Genomic DNA, 22,347 nt, shown 5'->3' with positions numbered 1-22,347 from the left:
CCTTGCTTGTTTGAAAAAAAGCACTTCGCTCCGTGTGTGCGCTGCTGATAGGCTGACAGATTGCACCTCCCCACTGTAAATGCGGGAAAGAGAAAAAAAAATGGAGATCTTCATTATTCCTGCAGAGATCCATCCCCTGCCCCTCCCCCCGCCCTGCTGTACACTCAAACTGCGTATTAACATTAATTTTCATCATTACTGAGAAAAAATCCAGATATGATTTTGGTGCACGAACAGTTATCGAACATAACCTCGAACAGACGAATTTTTTTCAAATCGTTCGTGTTCGCCGAACGGCTCGAACACCGCCCAAAACAGCTCTAATTTGAGATTGGCGAACAGTTCGAGTCGAACAACGCTCATCTCTACAGATAACACGAGTTGGGTCCTCCTTATCGATCTGAAAAAATGCCCAGGCTATGCAAGACATAGAGCCCATGCGACCTGAAGAGCCACTACGACTTGTGGTCAGAGGCAGAGTTGTGGTTGAGGATGCAGTTGTTGACGTGCTTCCAGTACTCCGTCTCTGTCCAGGAAGGCACAACCTAACCTCGTCATCAATAGCATCTGTGACGCCCAGCTGCGCTTGGTATCACAGATCCTAGATGAGTGCATTGATGGAATCCTCCACAAGAGGCCCCCATAAACATTCACACATCTCCACCTTCCACCTCAGACCAGCAGAGGGAGCCAGTTAGGGATATAAATAGGAAAGGTGGAACTAGGCAGTTCAGTTCCTCTGAAGAGTTCCTGCAATAGAGAAGCCGAAGAGAGGTCAGTCTGCAGTGGAGCTCAGTGTAGTCTAGAGAACTCAGTTAATAGTTCAGCAGTGGAGCACGAGGCTCCTGCTAGCTAGATTCAGGGAGCCCAGTTAGAGCTTAAGGTGTGCCGGCGCCATAAGATCGGTGAAGCACGGCAAGCTGCCGTTAGTGTGTATAGCCTAGTGAGGGCCCGAGTAGGCCGAAGGCGAGTGGCGAGTTAGTACATAAGGGGCAGAGGAGCTTAACCAGCTCACCCCGAAGCATTTACCAGACACCGGATCCGAGCTTACCGGGATCTCTATGACCCAGTAAGGCATAACCGGAATCCCTGGAGAACTACAAGTCCCAGGATCGCTAAGGTGCTGATATGTAACAGAGCCAGGAGACGCTTAGGCCCCGCATACTGGGAGCGTGAACTCCAAGACAAGGCCCTACCATAAGGTCAGCCAGCGCAGGACAGAGACAAAGTTAGGCCTAGCTCCAGGCAGGTCAGAAACTTACTACGCAGAGGCAAGAAACAGGAGGTCCTACACCCGCTCATTGGGGAGGATTCTGATATGCATCCTTCACCCTACAGTGCTTCGGGATGTGCCTGAATTTCCACCAGTAAAAGGTACTGAAGTGACTACCGTGTCCGTTCCCGTTCCTGCTCTGACCCAGCTGGGTCTCGCCTGTCCTGCATTCCCCCTGCATACGCTTTTCTGAGGCCTAGCTCCACCTGTGGGGAGCTATACCATCGAGCTGCCTTATCACTGGCCTCAGTGGACTGCTGCAGCGCTGGTGCTTCTCACCAGATACCACAGGTGGCGTCACGAACTTTTATAAAATTAACAATTATCCACCCTTTTAAAGAGTGACCCCAGGGTACCGGCCAGGAAGCCGACCATCGCGACATCCCCAAGGCCAGGCAAAGGCCCTGGTACCGAGTCATCCCCATCCCCTGGGCTAGTCACATCCTCCTCCACCTCCTCTGCTGACCTCATCGACTGGCTGACTGTGGGTTGACAGTAAGTGTGATCTCCAACCTCGTCACCATCACCCTGTGTGTTCTCACACCCGTCGTCCTCAGAGCCAACCTCTTCCTGCCCTGACCGAAAAGTCAAGTTGTCGCTCCGATCAGGTATTTGAGTCTCATCATCATCTTCATCATTGCCTCCACCAACAGGAGTTATAGTTTGGGAACGAGGGTCTACATTATGCTCAGAACCTTCTTCATCTGGTCCTGGATCCGACTTATAAAGATTCTGGGCATCAGTGCAGATCATTTCCTCGTCTGGATTAACAGAAGCTCTGGAGCAGACCTCCATTTTCCAGGCTATAGTATGAGTAAACAGCTGTGCAGACTCAACCATCTGTGTTACCCGATACTCAGACGGGCAGCTGGAGACTTGGGAGCTTTGAGGAAGCAAGTGCGATTGGGGTGACACCTCTGAGGACTGGAGTATTTGTGATGTTGAAGTTGAGGTGGAGGAGACACCACTTGAAGGAGCACTTGATATCCATTGAAACACCTGCTGTTTTTGTGCCTCATCTGGAATTTGTAGCGATGGGCGTGTCCGTAAGAAAGGGATCGTATCACATTGTCCACGAAAAGAAGTAGACATCTTAGTTTGGCTGGAAGATGGTCTTTCTTCTGCAGATGTTACTCCCCCCCACCGTGGGGGGGCTTGACCCACCAGCGGACAGGCACCAGTATTGGGAGAGGGGGGCTGGCCGTCAGGGTCAACTGCGGCTCTGGCACAAACCCGGTGACACAGAGGTCGCACGGGCAGGAACGGACTGGCCGTGTTGGCTTCACACTTTTTAGTTTTAGAAGGGCATGACATGCCTATTTCTGTGTCTCCCCCTCCTTTTACTCCTCCACCTCTTTTCTTTTCGCATGACTGTATGTACTTGTCACTTTTCCATGTGTTAGTTGTGTCTTCTGAGCAGTTTGTGAGCTTTTGAACACCTTTGAAGGTGTTTTCTATGTGTTTCTATGTGTTTTTGTTTGCCTGCCATTGGTTTTAACGGTGTTCGAAGGTGTTCGATGAACAGTTCGACGAACAGTTCGGCGAACATACGGGTGTTCCACGAACCGAACTCGAACACTACGGGGGTGGCTCAACATTACCTGCCAGCCCAGCATCAGCAGGGGTAGTAAAACGACCAGCCTGACGACCACCAGCATGATCAAGCAGATGGCAGCAGAGCACCTGATTAAGTGTACTGAACCCCAGGGTCCAGCAACAGTGTCTGCAGGTGACACGATTACTTCTACCACTGTTGTGCGTGCACGCCAATCCCCTGTCCATGGCGCATGGCAAGATGCCTCCCGCCCTGCGAGTCTCATTGCACACTCTCACCTAGCACCATCAGCAAGCACGTCCACGTCCTTGACCCAGCGCAGCGTTCAATGGTCCCTACCCAAGTCTTTGGAACGCAAAATCGCAGCCAACGCCCCACAGGACAAACTATTAAATTCACACATTTTGCGAATGCGTGCGCTCAAAATGTTGCCTTTTAGGCTCTTGGAGAGGGAAGCTTTCCACAACCTGATGGCAGCGGCTGTCCCTCGGTATTTGGTCCCCAGCCACCAATATTTCTCCCCGTGTGCCTTCCCCGCATTACACGAGCACGTGTCCCACAACATTAGCCATGAGTTCAACAAAGCAGTTACCTTGAAAGTCCGCTAAACCACGGACACGTAGACAAGTGCTTGTGGGCAGGGATGGTACATCTCGCTGACAGAATACTGGGTTAATATAGTGGAAGCCGGGACCCAGTCGGATCTTAGGACAGAAAACGTCCCCCCGACGCTGAGGATTTACCCCTCCATCTCCGAAATGATCACATCCATCACAAGCTGGAAGCACCGCAGCACTGCCTCGGCCAAGCGGCAACAGGCTGTGCTGAATCTAATATGCTTATGTGACAAACCACACAACGCTGAAGAGTTGTGGACAGCTCTAAAAGCGCAGGCAGATCTGTGACTGACCCTACAGCCAGGCATGGTCATTTATGACAATGGCTGGAACCTGCTGGCGGCTCTGAAGCAAGGTGAGCTCACACACGTACCATGCCTGGCCCATGTGCTTAACCTCATGTTTCAGCGGTTTCTCAAAACCTACCCAGATCTGCTTGTCAAAGTACGCTGCCTGTGCTCCCATTTTAGAAAGTCAGCTACAGCTTCCGCCGCCCTTGCCGTGCTTCAGCAGTGTTTGCAGCTTCCAGCTCATCGACTGGTGTGCGATGTCCCCACTCATTGGAACTCTACATTGCGGATGTTGTGAAGGATTTGTGAGCAAAAGAGGGCAGTTGTTGACTTCACACATAAGACCTCAGGAGTGGACATGGATGTCAGACATATGTACCATCCTCCAAAACTTTGAGGACTCGACCAAGATGGTGAGTGGCGATGACGCCATAATTAGCATCACCATCCCGCTTCTCTGTCTTCTGAAACGCTCTCTGCTCACAATTAAAGAGGATGCATTGCAGGGGTAGCTCGCTGAGATGGAGCAAGGAACCATACAGGGTGATTCCACACAGCCCAACCTCATCTCATCCCAATGTGCATTAGGTGACAATGAGAAAAAGAAGGAGGAGGAAGTAGAACAGGAGCTAGTTTCCTGCGCTATAGACGGTATTACCTGCACAATTGTCATACCATCTGTTCAGCATGGATGGCCTGAGGACAGGGAGGAGGAGTAGGATGAAGAGGAGAGCATGGTCTATCATCTTCTTGGTGAGGACATGAAAATCTTGCCTGTTAGCAGTCTGGCACACATAGCAGAGTTTATGTTATGCAGTCTTTCCCGTGACCCTCGCATTGTCCAAATTTTGGGTGACAGTCATTACTGGTTGGTGACACTTCTAGACCCATGCTACAAGGAGAGTTTTCTGTCTCTTATTCCCGCGTAGGACAGGCCTAATAAAATGAGGCAGTACGAGAAGGCCCTTGTTGCGGAATTATTTAAAAAATTCCCATCTGAAGATGCTGGCGACAGAGGTCACAGTTTGTTTGACAACCAAGAAGTGCAGGTGAGAGAGACACAAATGCAATCCAGCAGAGTCAAGGGAACACTGTCAAAGTTCTGGGACAGTTTTCTCAGACCCTCCAATTGCACAGGCCCTGAGGAGCGGGGTACTCTCTCAAGGAGGGAAAAGTTTGGGAAGATGGTGAGGTAGTACCTTCACAACCGTACCAATTTTCTCCGTGATTCCTCTGTGCCTTATAATTATTAGGTATCCAAGCTGGACACGTGGCATGAACTGGCTCTCTATGCCTTGGAGGTCCTTGCCTGCCCTGCCGCTAGCGTTTTGTGAGAGCGGGTTTTTAGTGCCTCTGATGGAATTATAACCGATAGGTGCATCGCCTGTCAACTGAAAATGATGACAGGCTGACTCTTATAATAATGAACAAGGGCTGGATCGGGCCAGACTTCTTAACACCACCGAATGATAGCAGTGTAGCATAAAGTCAAATACAGTGTCTTTATTTTGGGAGGTCCAACTTTATTCCCATGCACCTCTGTCTTCACACCCAGACTTGGGTATACGCTTCCTGATTTTGTATATTTGCTTGTCCTCCTCCTTCCCCTCAACCTCCATGACCATATCACCACCATATTTACCATATCACCATATCTATGTCTCTTGCAAGGGACATTGGAGTGTCTTTAAATTTTTATTGTGGTTTTTACCAAATTTTGACAGCCCCTTCAGTCACTGCATGGGCATTACCTTTATAGGAGGCCCTCCGACCTCTACGTCTTTTGCAAGGGACATTGGAGTTCCACCAAATTTTTGGCGGCCGTTGCATTCACTGCATAGGCAAACAGTATGGGAGACCACACACATCCTAATAATGGGAACATTGTTTTCAGGAGGCCCTCCAACTCCTATGTCTCTTGCAAGGGACATTGGCAAGCCTCCAAATTTTTGACAGCTATTGGACTCACTGCATACCCTATAATTGTATAACAGACCCTCTCCTTTCTAATGGGAACATGTAGTTACTGTGACCCAGCTTTATGTGTCTTTAAATTGTTAATAGGGTTTTTCTTAAATTTTGGCAGCTGTTGGACTCACTGCATACCCCATAGCTGTATAGCAGACTCTCTCCTTTCTAATGGGAACATGTCGTACTAGTTACTGTGCCCCAGCTCTATGTGTCTTTAATTTTTTATTGTGTTGTTTCCCAAATTTTGGCAGCCCTTGCAGTCACTGCATGGGCATTACCACTATAGGAGACCCCTCCTTTATAATGGGAACATTTTTTTTACTGAGACCCTCCTCTATGTCTCTTCAAATGGGTATTGGGGTGCGTCCAAATTTTTGGCAGCCCTTGCACTCACTGCATATGCAATAACAGTATAGGGGACCCACTCTTTAGTAATGGGAACAATAAAGTATAGCCAACTCTTGGTCCTTTAAGAATAGTAAGGGCCATCTGATGGCCCTATAACAATAGTGTTTATGACTTTCAGAGTCCCTCCTTCATAAATGAAACAGGATGAGTCTGATGATGTCTTTCACACCACATAGACAGATAAGGTAGTAAAATGTTAAAATGACATTTCCCGGTGAATGCATTTGTCAAATGTGCAAAAACGCATCAAAAACGCTACGTGTGAACATTGCCCAAGGTGTAGAGCAGTTTTTGTTTTTTTGTATATTTATTTTGCCTTATACACACGTCATTATCCTGGAAATTATGTTCCTTAACATTTTTCTCAGGAAAATCCATTTTGGTTTGGGTTTTGTATGTTTTATTGTGAGTCTCTAAAAGTGGCGTAATACTGCTGACAACATTGTTGACAGCAGTGACCTGGGAGTCAGAGATGCTTGCAGGGGTCTTCCCCATGCTTTTTTCGTGTCATTTCAGCACTGTTCACGTTGATTTGGGCAATTTTAGGCCCTCTACAGACCGTCAGGGGAGACCGCCGGAAAAATGCTTAAGTTTCCCTTAGACTTACATCGGGCTCGTTGCTCTGACCGAGCACTCAATCATTTCAATTTGCTCGACCCGATCAATGAGTACCCGAGCATTTTAGTGCTCGATCATCGCAAATTAAAAACTAATATACTTTAGCAAAAATGTCATACATCACATCTGGCAAATATTTTGATGATCAAGCTTTTAAGATGCAGCTTTATGAATTTTGAATTTAAGATATATAACATACTGAAAAATAATAAATAATGTGTTTCTGGAAGTAGAACATATTTACTGTAACATCCCTGGCGGCGTGCTGGCATGACTTACCATCTCCCACTGTACAAGACCGCCAACTTACCTATCAGTCCAGGCTGTGCACTATACTCCTTGCTTGCTGTGTGCATGTCTCTTGTCTACTGGCTTAGGGCGGCGACGCTTGCACTTCCTGATTCTTAAAGTTACAGCGCAGTCCTAATGCTTCCCCAGCCTTGCTGTGAGTCACTGGATACTTAAACCTCCTCCACCCAGTGGGAGGTGCCTGAGCAACACTTTCTTTCAGTGTGTTCTGTGCAACTGAATTGCCAGGTCCTGTCCTGTATCTTGTCTGTTTTCGCCACCCTGGGGGCTGAGTACCCAGGTCCATTACCTGTATCTGTGATTTCTAGTCTGTTTCCGCCACCCTGGGGGCTGAGTACCCAGGCTCGTTCCTGTATCTTGCTCCAGGTTCAGTTTCTGTCTGAACTGTGTCCTAGCCCGTTACCTGTTTGTCTCTATGTACAATCCTTCCCTTTTCCTGCAGTGTCTGAACCTGAACCTAACTCCAACTCGTTGTCTCTGAACTTCTGTTTGTGAGTTTTGTGTCCACTCACTACTTCATTACAATTACCTTGTGTGTATCTGGTTCTGCTTGTCCCGTTTCCCTGCCTCCGTATCTACCTCCTGTGTTCTAGCTATCTTCCTGCGTTTCCCAGTCTGTACCATGTGAATGGAGCCCTGTCCTCTCTGCCCGCACCTGCGGTTCCGCTCTGCTCTGCTTGTCCTCCGCGCCTGCGGTTCTGTTCTGCTCTGCTCCGCTTGTCCTCCGCACCTGCAGTTCTGCTCTGCTCCGTGCCTGCAGTTCTGCTCTGCTCCACTTGTCCTCCGTGCCTGCGGTTCTGCTCTGCTCTGCTCCGCTTGTCCTCTGCGCCTTCGGTTCTGCTCTGCTCAGCTCCACTTGTCCTCTGTGCCTGCGGTTCTGCTCTGCTCTGCTCCGCTTGTCCTCCGCGCCTGAGCTCTGCTCTGTTTGTCCACCGCACCTACAGCTCTGTTACTGTATCACAGTCTGTTCTGGTCCCTATCCAGCCTGCTTTCCTACCTGCCAGTATTGGCCTGTCTGCATACCTGCCGTGCCTGCCAATACCCACCTGTCTGCATACCAGCCGTGCCTGCCAGTACCCACCTGTCTGCATACCAGCCGTGCCTGCCAGTACCCACCTGTCTGCATACCAGCCTAACCTGCCCGCTCCTGCATTCCCCGATGTGGGTCGACAGCTGTGACCAGGGTCTGACCTGAAGTAGCATCTGGGCTGCCGTGTGTTTGTGGTCTGATCTGGCGAGGCTCCTAGTCACACCCCTCCAGGCACTCCTTGGTTCGTGGCCCAGTGGGACCACTAACCACGCTCACGCCAGTCAGTCCGGGCGTGAGCGTAACATTTACTATATTTCAACAGCAACTTGTAGTTAGAGATGAGCAAATACAGTTAGGTCCATATATATTTGGACAGAGACAACATTTTTCTAATTTTGGTTCTAGACATTACCACAATGAATTTTAAACAAAACAATTCTGATGCAGTTGAAGTCTAGACTTTCAGCTTTCATTTGAGGGTATCCACATTAAAATTGGGTGAAGGGTTTAGGAGTTTCAGCTCCTTAACATGTGCCACCCTGTTTTTAAATGGAAAAAAAGTAATTGGACAATTGACTCCAAGGCTATTTCAAGGACAGGTGTGGGCAATCCCTTCGTTATGTCATTCTCAATTAAGCAGATAAAAGGCCTGGAGTTGATTTGAGGTGTGGTGCTTGCATTTGAAAGGTTTTGCTGTGAAGTAAACATGCGGTCAAAGGAGCTCTCCATGCAGGTGAAACAAGCCATCCTTAAGCTGCAAAAACAGAAAAAACCCATCCGAGAAATTGCCACAATATTAGGAGTGGCAAAATCTACAGTTTGGTACATCCTGAGAAGGAAAGAAAGCACTGGTGAACTCATCAATGCAAAAAGACCTAGGCGCCCACGGAAGACAACAGTGGTGGATGATCGCAGAATAATCTCCATGGTGAAGAGAAACCCCTTCACAACAGCCAACCAAGTGAACAACACTCTCCAGGAGGTAGGCGTATCAATATCCAAATCTACCATAAAGAGAAGACTGCATGAAAGTAAATACAGAGGGTTCACTGCACGGTGCAAGCCACTCATAAGCATCAAGAATAAAAAGACTGGACTTTGCTAAAAAACATCTAAAAAAGCCAGCACAGTTCTGGAAGAACATTCTTTGGGCAGATGAAACCAAGATCAACCTCTACCTGAATGATGGAAAGAGAAAAGTATGGCGAAGGCATGGTACAGCTCATGATCCAAAGCATACCACATCATCTGTAAAACACGGCGGAGGCAGTGTGATGGCTTGGGCATGCATGGCTGCCAGTGGCACTGGGTCACTAGTGTTTATTGATGATGTGACACAGGACAGAAGCAGCCGAATGAATTCTGATGTATTCAGAGTGATACTGTGTGCTCAGATCCAGCCAAATGCAGCCAAACTGATTGGTCGTCGTTTCATACTACAGATGGACAATGACCCAAAACATAAAGACAAAGCAACCCAGGAGTAGTGTTGAGCCACCCCCGTAGTGTTCGAGTTCGGTTCGGTTCGTCGAACACCCGTGTGTTCGCCGAACTGTTCGTCGAACTGTTCGTCGAACACCTTCGAACACCGTTAAAACCAATGGCAGGCAAACAAAAACACATAGAAACACATAGAAAACACCTTCAAAGGTGTCCAAAAGCTGACAAACTGCTCAGAAGACACAACTAACACATGGAAAAGTGACAAGTACATATAGTCATGCGAAAAGAAAAGAGGTGGAGGAGTAAAAGGAGGGGGAGACACAGATATAGGCATGTCATGCCCTTCTAAAATCCAAAAAGTGAGAAGCCGAGACGGCCAGTCCGCTCCTGCCCGTGCCACCTCCGTGTCGCCGGGTTTGTGCCAGAGCCGCGGTGAACCCTGACGGCCAGCCCCCCTCTCCTAATACTGGTGCCTGTCCGCTGGTGGGTCAAGAGAGCCCCCCTGTGGTGGAGGCAGCTCTAAGCTTTTTAATTTAAATTTTCCCTCTAATTTGAATGAATACACTTTAAATCCATTTACAAGGATCTATTGGAGGGCAAGTCTCATGCCAGCAGCCGCGTAATTCCAGCTCCAGTAGCGTCCACTAAAGCTGCTGCAGTTAAAAAGCTTTTATAAGGATCGAGCTCGGCTGTCCACCGCAAGGCATCCTAGTGCCAGTCCCAGCCCCTATGCCTTGGGGTGCCTCCTGATGCTCTTCACTAAGTATCCCGTGGTCCCGAAGCATTTCCTTTGAAAAAATTAAGTGTCCAAACTACAGGTGGTGTAGCTTGCTTAACAGCCGGGATAATCCGCTGACTAGCAGACACTGCTACTAGGCACAAAGTATTTCCTGGGCTAGATGCAGTTAAAAATTTGTAAGTAGATACTCTCGTTGGATGCTGAGAAAGCATTCCATAGAGTCTCCTGGCACGCCATATATGATTCTCTTAAAAAGCTTGGGGTAGGGGTCTAGGGGACCCTTTTATAGCCAAAATCACGGCCCTGTATCACAATACGTCACCTAGGCTGAAGATAAATGGAACTGTAGCACCGAGGGCTCGGTTGCTACAGACGTATTGCACCTCACCCAGAGGTGTGATATCTCACTCTCAGATAAGGATGGAGTGTGGATCAGGACCCGACACCTGCATGCATTACACCACATTGCCGTGGGGCAGGGCGACCAATATGCCCCTGAGATGGGCACGACAGTCCCTGTCCCTGGCTGGAGTGGGGGGAGGGAACACTGAGGAAGGGGAACCCTGCAGTGCAGGAGCAGGGAGGAAGCAGTTCCTGGGTGCATTGAGAAGGGAGTATAAAAGGTGGGCACCATCTTAGTTCAGTGCAGAGAAGTCTGAGCAGAAGTGGCAGGGAGCAGGGGCTCTGCATGAGCTCTGCTCCGGAGGCGGGCCTAGTAACAGAGGCCCAGGCCTGCAAGAGGGAGAAGGAAGGAAGAGGAGCGGAGAAGGCTCCAGGAACGAGGAATGAAGGGATCCCAGGGGTGCGGACGGGCGAGTCGCCACCGCACGCCCGAATCCACCTGCGTGGAGGGGTCAGGCCAAAGGGGGAGACCGGTCCCCGAACTAGTGGAGGCAGGAAACGACCCTCAGCTAGAAACCGGAGGCTCTGACATTTTATGTGGCGCAGCCCCTTGCTCCACCCGCTAGGAAGGCACCACATAGGGTCAGGGAAACTGGCGCCAAGTTTACCAAGAGGAGGCCCGAGGCAGCCGGACAGAAGTGTTGGTAAGAAAGGCCAGACAAAGGACACACAAAGGGGGTCCTGTGAAGCGCTCCAAAGTTATCTGGGAGTTGTCTGAGCCCCTCACCTGGTGAGCACAGTACGACGTGGGCAGCCGTTACCTGCAGAGGTGGTCTGGATAATAAGAACTGTGAGTAAAGGCCCTGAACTGCATCACTGACTCCGTGTCGTTACTGCTGCTGCCCTGCACCATCACCCCCATCCTCCGCATACACTGCCCTGAGGCTATACTCCTCCCGTGGGGAGTTATGCTACGCTCTGCTGCACCCACAACACCAGCCTTAGCGGTCTGCCCTGTAGCGGCGGTTCACTCTGACCGCAATCCACGGGTGGCGTAGTCGGACATTTAAACATCAAAACCACATAAATAGTTCCGCCACTGGTTTGACCGCCCTGAGCCACGGAACCGGATCGCCGCCACGAAGACTACAACCATCAGCATCCACCAAAAAGGGTCCGGCTCCGGGTGTCCCAAGGCCCAGGGGTGCGTCAGAACATTTTCATCACCTTTCACAATCACCAATGGGACAAGGCAGGGATGTCCTCTGTCCCCTCTCTTATACATCCTAGTGACGGAGCACCTGCTCTCATCAATTCGCCATAACCCCAATATTAGGTGGATTGAGGTGGGAGGCACCGAGTACAAGTGCTCTCTATTTGCTGATGATGTCCTAGTATATATCACTCAATCACATATATCCATCCCTGCTGTTATGGCTGAAATAGATCACTTTATTACATGGTAAAATTTTAAAATCAATGCAGCGAAGTCTGAGGCCCTCGATGTCTCCCTCCCTAAATCCATATAGGATTCCATCCAGTCCAACTTTCCCTTTGCCTGGCCCTCACAGGGTATCAAATACTTAGGAATTCCTATTCATAGAGACCTCTCCCATCTATGTTATCTTAATTTTGGGCCCTTTATTGAACAATTCCATACAGACCACGGTTGGCAAGTTAGAACTGTAAGATTCACTACGTGAACCACTGGTGTTTTGTGGAAAAGCACATGTACACCGCGTTCCAAATTATTATGCAAAAAGTGTTTAGGAGTGATAAGGGAAGAATTTGTTTGTTTGTCAGTTAAACTCATTGATGGTGATGTGTGTCAGGGCTCTTTATATCACTGTAAGCAATTGCAGACACCTGTGCTAATTAGTTTGGCAGGTGTGTCCAATGAAAGGCAAGACTACTTAAGAAGGCTCTCTCACATTATTAAGCAGCCTACATTTTCTGCCAAAATGGGAAAGAAAAAGGATGTGTCGGCTGCTGAGAAGCAACAAATTGTGGAGTGTTTAGGTCAAGGCATGACTACAATCAACATTGTGCGATGATCAGGATGAAGTGTCTTGGCAATCAAGAAGTATGTAGCTGATTCACAGTACACACGTGTGCGTGCTGATAAGGGCAAATTGAGGACTCTTTCCTACAGGCAATTACGTCAGGTTGAAAGAGCAGCGGCAAAAAAGCCTTGTCATAGCAGCAGACAAGTTTTTGAAGCTGCTTGTGCCTCCAACGTCCCCCGAACAACAAGATGCAGGGTCCTTCAGAGGTTTGCAGCTGTGCATACGCCATCCTGTCGACCTCCTCTATCCACTTCACACAAGCAGAAACGGCTCCAGTGGGCCAAACATTACATGAAGACTGATTTCAAAACTGTTTTGTTCACGGATGAGTGCCGTGCAGCGCTCGATGGTCCAGATGAATGGAGTGGAGGATGGCTGGTTGATGGACACCCCACGCAAACACGGCTACAGCTCCAACAAGGAGGAGGTGGAGTAATGTTTTGGGCTGGAATCATGGGGAGAGAGATTGTCGGCCCCTTTAGGATCCCTGAAGGCGCTAAAGATGAACTCCATAATGTATGTGGATTTTCTCAAACAGCACTTCCTGCCATGGTTCAAGAAGAAGAACCGTGTATTTCACAGCAAGATCATTTTTCTGCATGATAATGCACCATCTCATGCTGCACATAAAACATCTGCATCTCTGGCTGATATGGGCATAAAAGGGGACAAACTTATGGTGTGACCCCCATGCTCCCCTGACCTCTACCGCATTCAGAACCTTTGGAGCATCATTAAAAGGAGTGTCTATGATGGCGGGAGGCAGTTCACATCTAAGCAACAGCTCTGGGAGGGTATTCTGTCCTCATGCAAAACAATTGAAGCAGAAACCATCCAAAACCTGACAAATTCAATGGACGAGAGAGTTCAGAAGCTCCTTTCGAACAAGGGGTCCTATGTGAAAATGTAACATCACCTAGAATAAAGTTTTGAGTTGAAAACTGTTTGATTTCAGTTTCTAACAACCTGCTAATGCTTATAATTTCAAAAATGACCATTTTTTTGGTCTTTATTAAAATGAAAAGGTTGATCGAAAAGTTTGGGGGATCTAAGAGTGTGGCAACCCAGTAGTCATGATTACTTCGAATTCTGACAATATGAGGGTCATGCTGCAGGTAGTGCAGCAAGAAGGCACTTATGTGTCTTGCGCATCTCGGAGCCCCAAAATTATTTTCCGGGCTAGATGCAGCTAAAAATTATTTTTAATTTTAAATCTGGTGAAGCTTATTATAGATGGCCTAATAGGATCAGTGCTGCACACTGCTACAAAGCCCAAATTATTTTCCAGTCAAGATACAGATAAACATGATTAGTAATTTGAAAGCTTAAAACGGTTGGTAGGGTGATTTTAACCAATCATCAAGCTTTTACTCTCCCCAGGATGACACAGGGGTAGAAAAGTCGTTTCGGATCCATGATTTGTTCATCTTTATGAACGTGAGTCTGTCTACATTATCAGTGGAGAGCCGCGTGCGCTTATCTGTCAGCACACCACCAGCAGCGCTGAACACACGTTCAGACAGAACGCTGGCTGCGGGGCATGACAAGATCTCCAAGGCGTAAGTGGCTAGCTCCGGCCATTTATCCAGATTGGAAGCCCAAAAAGAGCAAGGGTCCAGTGACACAGTCGTGGCTTCAATGTTTACTTGCAGATACTCCTGTACCATCGTCTCTAGGCGTTGACTATGTGTCAGACTTCTTGTCTCCTGTGGCCTTGCAAAGGATGGGCTAAAAAAGTGGTGAAATGATTCCGCAATATTGATGTTACCAGCAGATACTGTGGTTCTGTTACGGTTTGAGTGCTGAACACTTGACGGTCCCACGGTTGGCAAGTTGGAACTGTGAGATTCACTACGTGCACCACTGGTATTTTGTGGAAAAGCACATGTAAGATTCTGCAACAGTCTCTGCTGATACTCCTGCATGCGTGCATCCCTTTCTATGGCAGGAATAATTTCTGCAAATTTACTTTTGTACCGGGGATCTAACAGTGTGGCAACCCAGTAGTCAGGATTATTTCTAATTCTCACAATTCGAGGGTCATGTTGCAGGTAGTGCAGCAAGAAGGCACTCATGTGTGTTGCGCATCCAGGAGCACCAAGTCCCTGTTGTGTTGGTGGCGAGGTAACAATCATGCTTCCTTCCTCTGTCCTCTCTCCCCAACCTCGCACAACAGAAATGTGATCAAGGTCTCCCTCATCTGATGAGTCTTCCATCAGTTCGTCCTCCACTTCTTCCTGGGCTCCTGCACCTTCCTCACTAGTTTGGCTGCTACCATGCGCCCTGGTTAAACCATCTCCCCCACCCTCACATGCCTGCCGCCTTGGTGCTGCCGACCGTCTGGACCTTGCAGATGTTAGCCCTTCCGCATACAACTCCTCCTCCTCTACTTCCTCCACCTCCTCTTGTGCCACCACCTGACTCCGAATTCTGTTTAACATGTGCTCCAGCATGTAAATCACCGGAATAGTCATGCTGATAATGGCATCGTCAGCACTAAACATCTTCGTCGCCATTTCAAAACTGTGCAGAAGGGTGCATAGGTCCCTGATCTGAGACCACTCCTCCAGCGTGATTTGCCCCACCTCTGAATCTCGTTGGCCCAGGCTATACGTCAGAACGTATTGCACCAGGGCTTGTCGGTGCTGCCACAGTCGCTGCAACATGTGCAGAGTTGAATTCCACCGGGTAGACACATCGCATTTTAGCCGGTGAAGTGGCAGGCCCAACGACTTCTGTAGAGATGTAAGTCGCTGAGCTGCGGGATGCGAACGGCGGAAGTGAGCACACAGCGACCGTGCCCTCTGCAGAAGGCCATCTAGTCTGGGATAGTGGGCTAAAAATTGCTGGACAACCAGGTTCAACACGTGAGCCATACAAGGCACGTGTGTGACATTGCCCCGGCGAAGGGCCGCACCCAGGTTTGCAGCATTGTCGCACATGGCCTTCCCTGGTTTCAGGTCCAGTGGAGACAACCATTCATGAAATTGGTTCTCCAGAGCTGACCACAACTCCTCAGCTGTGTGACTCACATTTCCCAGACATTTCAATGTAAAAACCGCCTGATGACGTTGAGCCCTACTGCCAGCATAGTAAGGAGGTGTGCAGGATCCCTTCTGCGCAGTTAGAAAGCTTGTGGCATGACCAGACAGGCTTTGGGTGCAGGTGGAAGACCGAGAGGAGGTTGAGGAGGCAGAAGCAGTGGAGGAAAAATGACATAAAGAGGATTGACGCACAACTCGTGGGGACGGCAAGACTTGGACAGCAGCCTCTTGTCCTGCTGTCACCATAGTTACCCAGTGCCCAGTCAGCGACATGTAACGCCCCTGTCCATGCCTACTCGTCCAAGTGTCTGTGGTGAAATGCACCCTGTCACACACAGAGTTTCTCAAAGAAGCGGTGATGTTGTGTGCGACATGCTGGTGGAGCGCAGGCACACCTTTCTTTGAGAAGTAGTGCCGACTGGGCATCTGGTACTGGGGCACTGCGACGGACATAAGGTCTCGAAAATCCTCTGTGTCCACCAGGCGGAAAGGCAGCATTTCTGTAGCCAAGAGCTTGCAGATGGTGAAATTCAACCTCTTAGCTTTCTCATGGCTAGGAGGAAATGGTCTTTTACTTGTCCACATCTGAGGGACCGAGGGCTGGCTATTGTGCTTAGACGGGGTTGATAAGGGTGTCCCCGGCAAACTGCCGGTCTGTGAGGAAGATGCAGGCGGACATGTTAGGTTGCCTTGATCCAAAGGTGGTGCTATCGATGTCGGACAGCGCTCAAGACCAGCTGGTGTTACCACCTCCAAAGAAAATGATGACCTGCCAATCACGCTGGCTGTTGCGGGTAAAGAGGTGGCAGGTCTGCGCCCCAAAACAGGTGTGACTGCTGTCCCCCCAGTCACAGAGGATGAAGAGGCCGCGGATGCACAAGATATGGCAGACGGTGGTTGGCCCGGCCGGCTAGACCGCATTGTAGCACACTGAGCTTCCCACTGCAACTTATGCTTCATGTCCATGTGCCGGTTCATGCATGAAGTACTCAAACTATGTATTTTTTGGCCTCTACTTAGCTTTTGCTGACAAATGTTACAGATAACACGAGTTGGGTCATCTTTATCGATCTGAAAAAATGCCCAGGCTATGCAAGGCTTAGCACCCATGCGACCTGAAGAGCCACCACGACTTGTGGTGAGAGGCAGAGTTGTGTTTGAGGATGCAGTTGTTGACGAGCTTCCAGTACTACGTCTCTGTCCAGGAAGGCGCAACCTGACCTCGTCGTCACTAGCATCTTCCTCCACCTCCTCTGCTGACCTCATCTCTTGGCTGACTGTGGGTTGACAGTAAGTGGGATCTCCGACCTCATCATCATCACCCTGTGCGTTATCACACCCGTCGTCCTCAGAGCCAACCTGTTCCTGCCCTGACAAAAAACTAAAGTTGTCGCTCCAATCAGGTATTTGAGTCTTATCATCGTCTTCCTCATTGTCTCCACCAACAGGAGTTACAGTTTGGGAATGAGGGTCTACATTATGGTCAGAACCTTCTGCGTCTGGTCCTGGATCCGACTCATAAAGATTCTGGGCATCAGTGCAGATCATTTCCTCGTCTGGATTCACAGAAGCGCTGGAGTCGACCTCTGATTCCCAGGCTATAGTATGAGTAAACAGCTCTGCAGACTCAACCATCTGTTCTACCTCATACTCAGACGGGCAGCTGGAGATTTGGGAGCTGTGAGGAAGCAAGTGCGATTTGGGTGACACCTTTGAGGACTGGAGTATTTGTGATGTTGAAGTTGATGTGGAGGAGAGCCCACTTAAAGGAGCACTTGATATCCGTTGAAGCACCTGCTGTTTTTGTGCCTCATCTGGAATTTGTAGCGATTGGCGTGGCCGTAAGAAAGGGATCTTATCACATTGTCCGCTAAAAGAAGTAGACATTTTAGTTTGGCTGGAAGATGGTCTTTCTTCTGCACCTACCCCACGGACACAACCTTTTTTCCCCTTCCCAACACGCCTATTCCCCTTTCCACCAGCAGCAGGCCTTTTTCCACTCATTTTGGTGGTTAACTAATTCACAACTCTGGAGTTGTTTGCACAAAAAAACAATGGATGGTAAACGAGCAGAGCTGAGTGGCCAAACTGTGGTATTAGGCCAAAACTATTGGCTGGGTTAGATGCAGAAAAAAATTATTTTTAATTTGCAACCTGATGGAGGTCAGTATAGATGGACTAATAGAACAAGTCCCACACACCGCTAGAAGCCCAAATATTTTTTCAGAGCTAGATGCAGAAAAATTTTTTATTCAATTTGCAACCTGATGGAGGTCAGTATAGATGGACTAATAGACCAAGTCCCACACACTGCTAGAAGCCCAAATATTTTTTCAGAGCTAGATGCAGAAAAAAATTATTTTTAATTTGCAACCTGATGGAGGTCAGTATAGATGGACTAATAGACCAAGTCCCACACACTGCTAGAAGCCCAAATATTTTTTCAGAGCTAGATGCAGAAAAAAATTATTTTTAATTTGCAACCTGATGGAGGTCAGTATAGATGGACTAATAGACCAAGTCCCACACACCGCTAGAAGCCCAAATATTTTTTCAGAGCTAGATGCAGAAAAAAATTATATTCAATTTGCAACCTGCTGGACGTCAGTATAGAAGGACTAATAGAACAAGTCCCACACACTGCTAGAAGCCCAAATATTTTTTCAGAGCTAAATGAAGAAAAAAATTATTTTTAATTTGCAACCTGATGGAGGTCAGTATAGATGGACTAATAGACCAAGTCCCACACACTGCTAGAAGCCCAAATATTTTTTCAGAGCTAGATGCAGAAAAAAAATATTTTTAATTTGCAACCTGATGGAGGTCAGTATAGATGGACTAATAGACCAAGTCCCACACACTGCTAGAAGCCCAAATATTTTTTCACAGCTAGATGCAGAAAAAAATTATATTCAATTTGCAACCTGATGGACGTCAGTATAGAAGGACTAATAGAACAAGTCCCACACACTGCTAGAAGCCCAAATATTTTTTCAGAGCTAAATGAAGAAAAAAATTATTTTTAATTTGCAACCTGATGGAGGTCAGTATAGATGGACTAATAGACCAAGTCCCACACACTGCTAGAAGCCCAAATATTTTTTCAGAGCTAGATGCAGAAAAAAATTATTTTTAATTTGCAACCTGATGGAGGTCAGTATAGATGGACTAATAGACCAAGTCCCACACACCGCTAGAAGCCCAAATATTTTTTCAGCGCTAGATGCAGAAAATTTTTTTATTCAATTTGCAACCTGATGGAGGTCAGTATAGATGGACTAATAGACCAAGTCCCACACACTGCTAGAAGCCCAAATATTTTTTCAGAGCTAGATGCAGAAAAAAATTATTTTTAATTTGCAACCTGATGGAGGTCAGTATAGATGGACTAATAGACCAAGTCCCACACACTGCTAGAAGCCCAAATATTTTTTCAGAGCTAGATGCAGAAAAAAATTATTTTTAATTTGCAACCTGATGGAGGTCAGTATAGATGGACTAATAGAACAAGTCCCACACGCTGCTAGAAGCCCAAATATTTTTTCAGAGATAAATGAAGAAAAAAATTATTTTTAATTTGCAACCTGATGGAGGTCAGTATAGATGGACTAATAGACCAAGTCCCACACACTGCTAGAAGCCCAAATATTTTTTCAGAGCTAGATGCAGAAAAAAATTATTTTTAATTTGCAACCTGATGGAGGTCAGTATAGATGGACTAATAGACCAAGTCCCACACACTGCTAGAAGCCCAAATATTTTTTCAGAGCTAGAAGCAGAAAAAAATTATTTTTAATTTGCAACCTGATGGAGGTCAGTATAGATGGACTAATAGAACAAGTCCCACACGCTGCTAGAAGCCCAAATATTTTTTCAGAGATAAATGAAGAAAAAAATTATTTTTAATTTGCAACCTGATGGAGGTCAGTATAGATGGACTAATAGACCAAGTCCCACACACTGCTAGAAGCCCAAATATTTTTTCAGAGCTAGATGCAGAAAAAAATTATTTTTAATTTGCAACCTGATGGAGGTCAGTATAGATGGACTAATAGACCAAGTCCCACACACCGCTAGAAGCCCAAATATTTTTTCAGAGCTAGATGCAGAAAAAAATTATATTCAGTTTGCAACCTGATGGAGGTCAGTATAGATGGACTAATAGAATGATGCTATGCCCAAAAGATTTTACTTCACTAGGTGCAGTAAAAAAATTGGTATTCTATACACAGGTGGTATGTCTTGCAACACAGATAGGCTACTCCACTGACTAACACACTCTGCAATAGGCCAAAAAGGATTAGCTTTGCTAGATTCAGCCAAATGCTGTGAAAAAAACTTGCACAGCACTGGCACAGACCTGCCTGGCAAAAACTGATAGGAACTGATGTAACCTAGTCCTGAAAAGGACTCCAATTACAATTAGTCTTTACTCCCACAATCTATCTATTTAAGAGCACAGACCTGCCTGATAAAAGTCGTAGGAAATGCTGTAACCTAGTCCTTAAAAGGACTGCAATCACAACTATTCCCTACTCCCAAGCTATCTGTATATTTGTGCGAAAATTGGCTTGAAATTAACAAGGTATATTGCACACAGCAACAGCGGTGCCGTCTAACACGCAGCTGCAGCAGTGAGAAAATGGTGGCGACGGGGAAAATGGCTTGGTCTTATAGGGCAAGGACATGTGACATACACTGCCAATCACACATGCCCTTGCTTGTGTGAAAAAAAGCACTTCGCTCCGTGTGTGCGCTGCTGATAGGCTGACAGATTGCACCTCCCCACTGCAAATGCGGGAAAGAGAAAAAAAAATGGAGATCTTCATTGTTCCTGCAGAGATCCATCCCCTGCCCCTCCCCCCGCCCCGCTGTACACTCAAACTGCGTATTAACATTAATTTTCATCATTACTGAGAAAAAATCCAGTTATGATTTTGGTGCACGAACAGTTATCGAACATAACCTCGAACAGCCGAATTTTTCTCAAATTGTTCGTGTTCGCCGACCGGCTCGAACACCGCCCAAAACAGCTCGAATTTGAGATTGGCGAACAGTTCGAGTAGAACAACGCTCATCTCTACCCAGGAGTTTATTAAAGCAAAGAAGTGGAATATTCTTGAATGGCCAAGTCAGTCACCTGATCTCAACCCAAGTCAGCATGCATTTCATTTGTTAAAGACTAAACTTCAGACAGAAAATCCCACAAACAAACAGCAACTGAAAACCACCGCAGTGAAGGCCTGGCAGAGCATCAAAAAGGAGGAAACACAGCGTCTGGTGATGTCCATGAGTTCAAGACTTCAGGCAGTCATTGCCAACAAAAGGTTTTCAACCAAGTACTAGAAATGAACATTTTATTTACAATTATTTCATCTGTCCAATTACTTTTGGTCCCTTTAAAAACAGGGTGGCACATGTTAAGGTGCTGAAACTCCTAAACCCTTCATTCAATTTTAATGTGGATACCCTCAAATGAAAGCTGAAAGTCTGAACTTCAACTGCATCTGAATTGTTTTGTTTAAAGTTCATTGTGGTAATGTCTAGAACCAAAATTAGAAAAATGTTGTCTCTGTCCAAATATATATGGACCTAACTGTATATTCAAGTGGAATTTAATTCTACTCAAATATTCCAAAAATCGTCATTCACAAAAATGCAGAGTTTTTCTAATTTGCTTCCATTTGGATTCAGTAAAATGGCAGCCGCTAGCCCCCATTTTTCTGAACTGTAAAAGGCCATCAAAATGATAAAAAAAAGTTATACTCACATTACCACTTAATTACTACTTACTTGCCCCTCAGCTCCTCCTCGTCATCTGTACAATCATCGTCACATCTTCTCATCATTGCTGTGAGCACTGAAGTTGTCATGCCTCTCATACTAGGCCAGAACTTCCGGCTCTGATGAGGCCTGATGAGGCATGTGCATGGAGGGTCATGGCACATGTCATGACATCATAACATCATGACTTAAGATGAGTAGATCGCTTTGCACAAACCTGGTCAACCGTCCAGGTCAGTGCTCTCTGGCTGTGAAAAAGAGCTGCATAAATTTTCTTACCCTCCAAGATCCCAAGCGAAGCTTATGATTAGCCAGGCTAACACGATGTCACCTGTGAGAAACACACCGCGCAGATGACATCACACCAGTCCAGCGATCAAAATGCCGTGACAGGGAACCCATAAGCTCACAAAAATTCATGCAGATCCTGCCCATGACCAGTGAGCGCTGACCTTGACCATGGACCACAGTTGCACAAAGCATTTTCTCAATTCTGATAGTGACCTTCCAAGCGATTGTGCGCTATCCTTCTAGGCCTCATTAGAGTCGGAAGTCCCAGTCTAGCGTGAGAAAGCCTGGGGATTCAGCATTCATGGCGGTGATAACATGTGCCAAGGACCAGACTGGTGATGGTGAGGAGCAGGGTCTGAAGAAATCAATAAGGGACATTAAATTAAAGAATAACTTCTCTGTGATTTTATTTTCTTGATAAATTTGCACAAACAGGCAAGTTTGAATTTTGCCTGATCCGCTCACCTCTACTTGTAATGCAATATTGTATTTTCATTTCTTTAGTTTAAGAATAAAAAATAAAGTAAATATGATATTAGACTTATAATTAGGGTTGAGCGGACCAGT

The sequence above is a fragment of the Phyllobates terribilis genome, unplaced genomic scaffold (genome assembly GCF_046119375.1).
Source record: "Phyllobates terribilis strain yellow unplaced genomic scaffold, ASM4611937v1 Scaffold_4__5_contigs__length_816908805, whole genome shotgun sequence".
In the NCBI taxonomy this organism is placed as follows: domain Eukaryota; kingdom Metazoa; phylum Chordata; class Amphibia; order Anura; family Dendrobatidae; genus Phyllobates; species Phyllobates terribilis.
Note: the sequence above shows the minus strand (reverse complement) of the source record.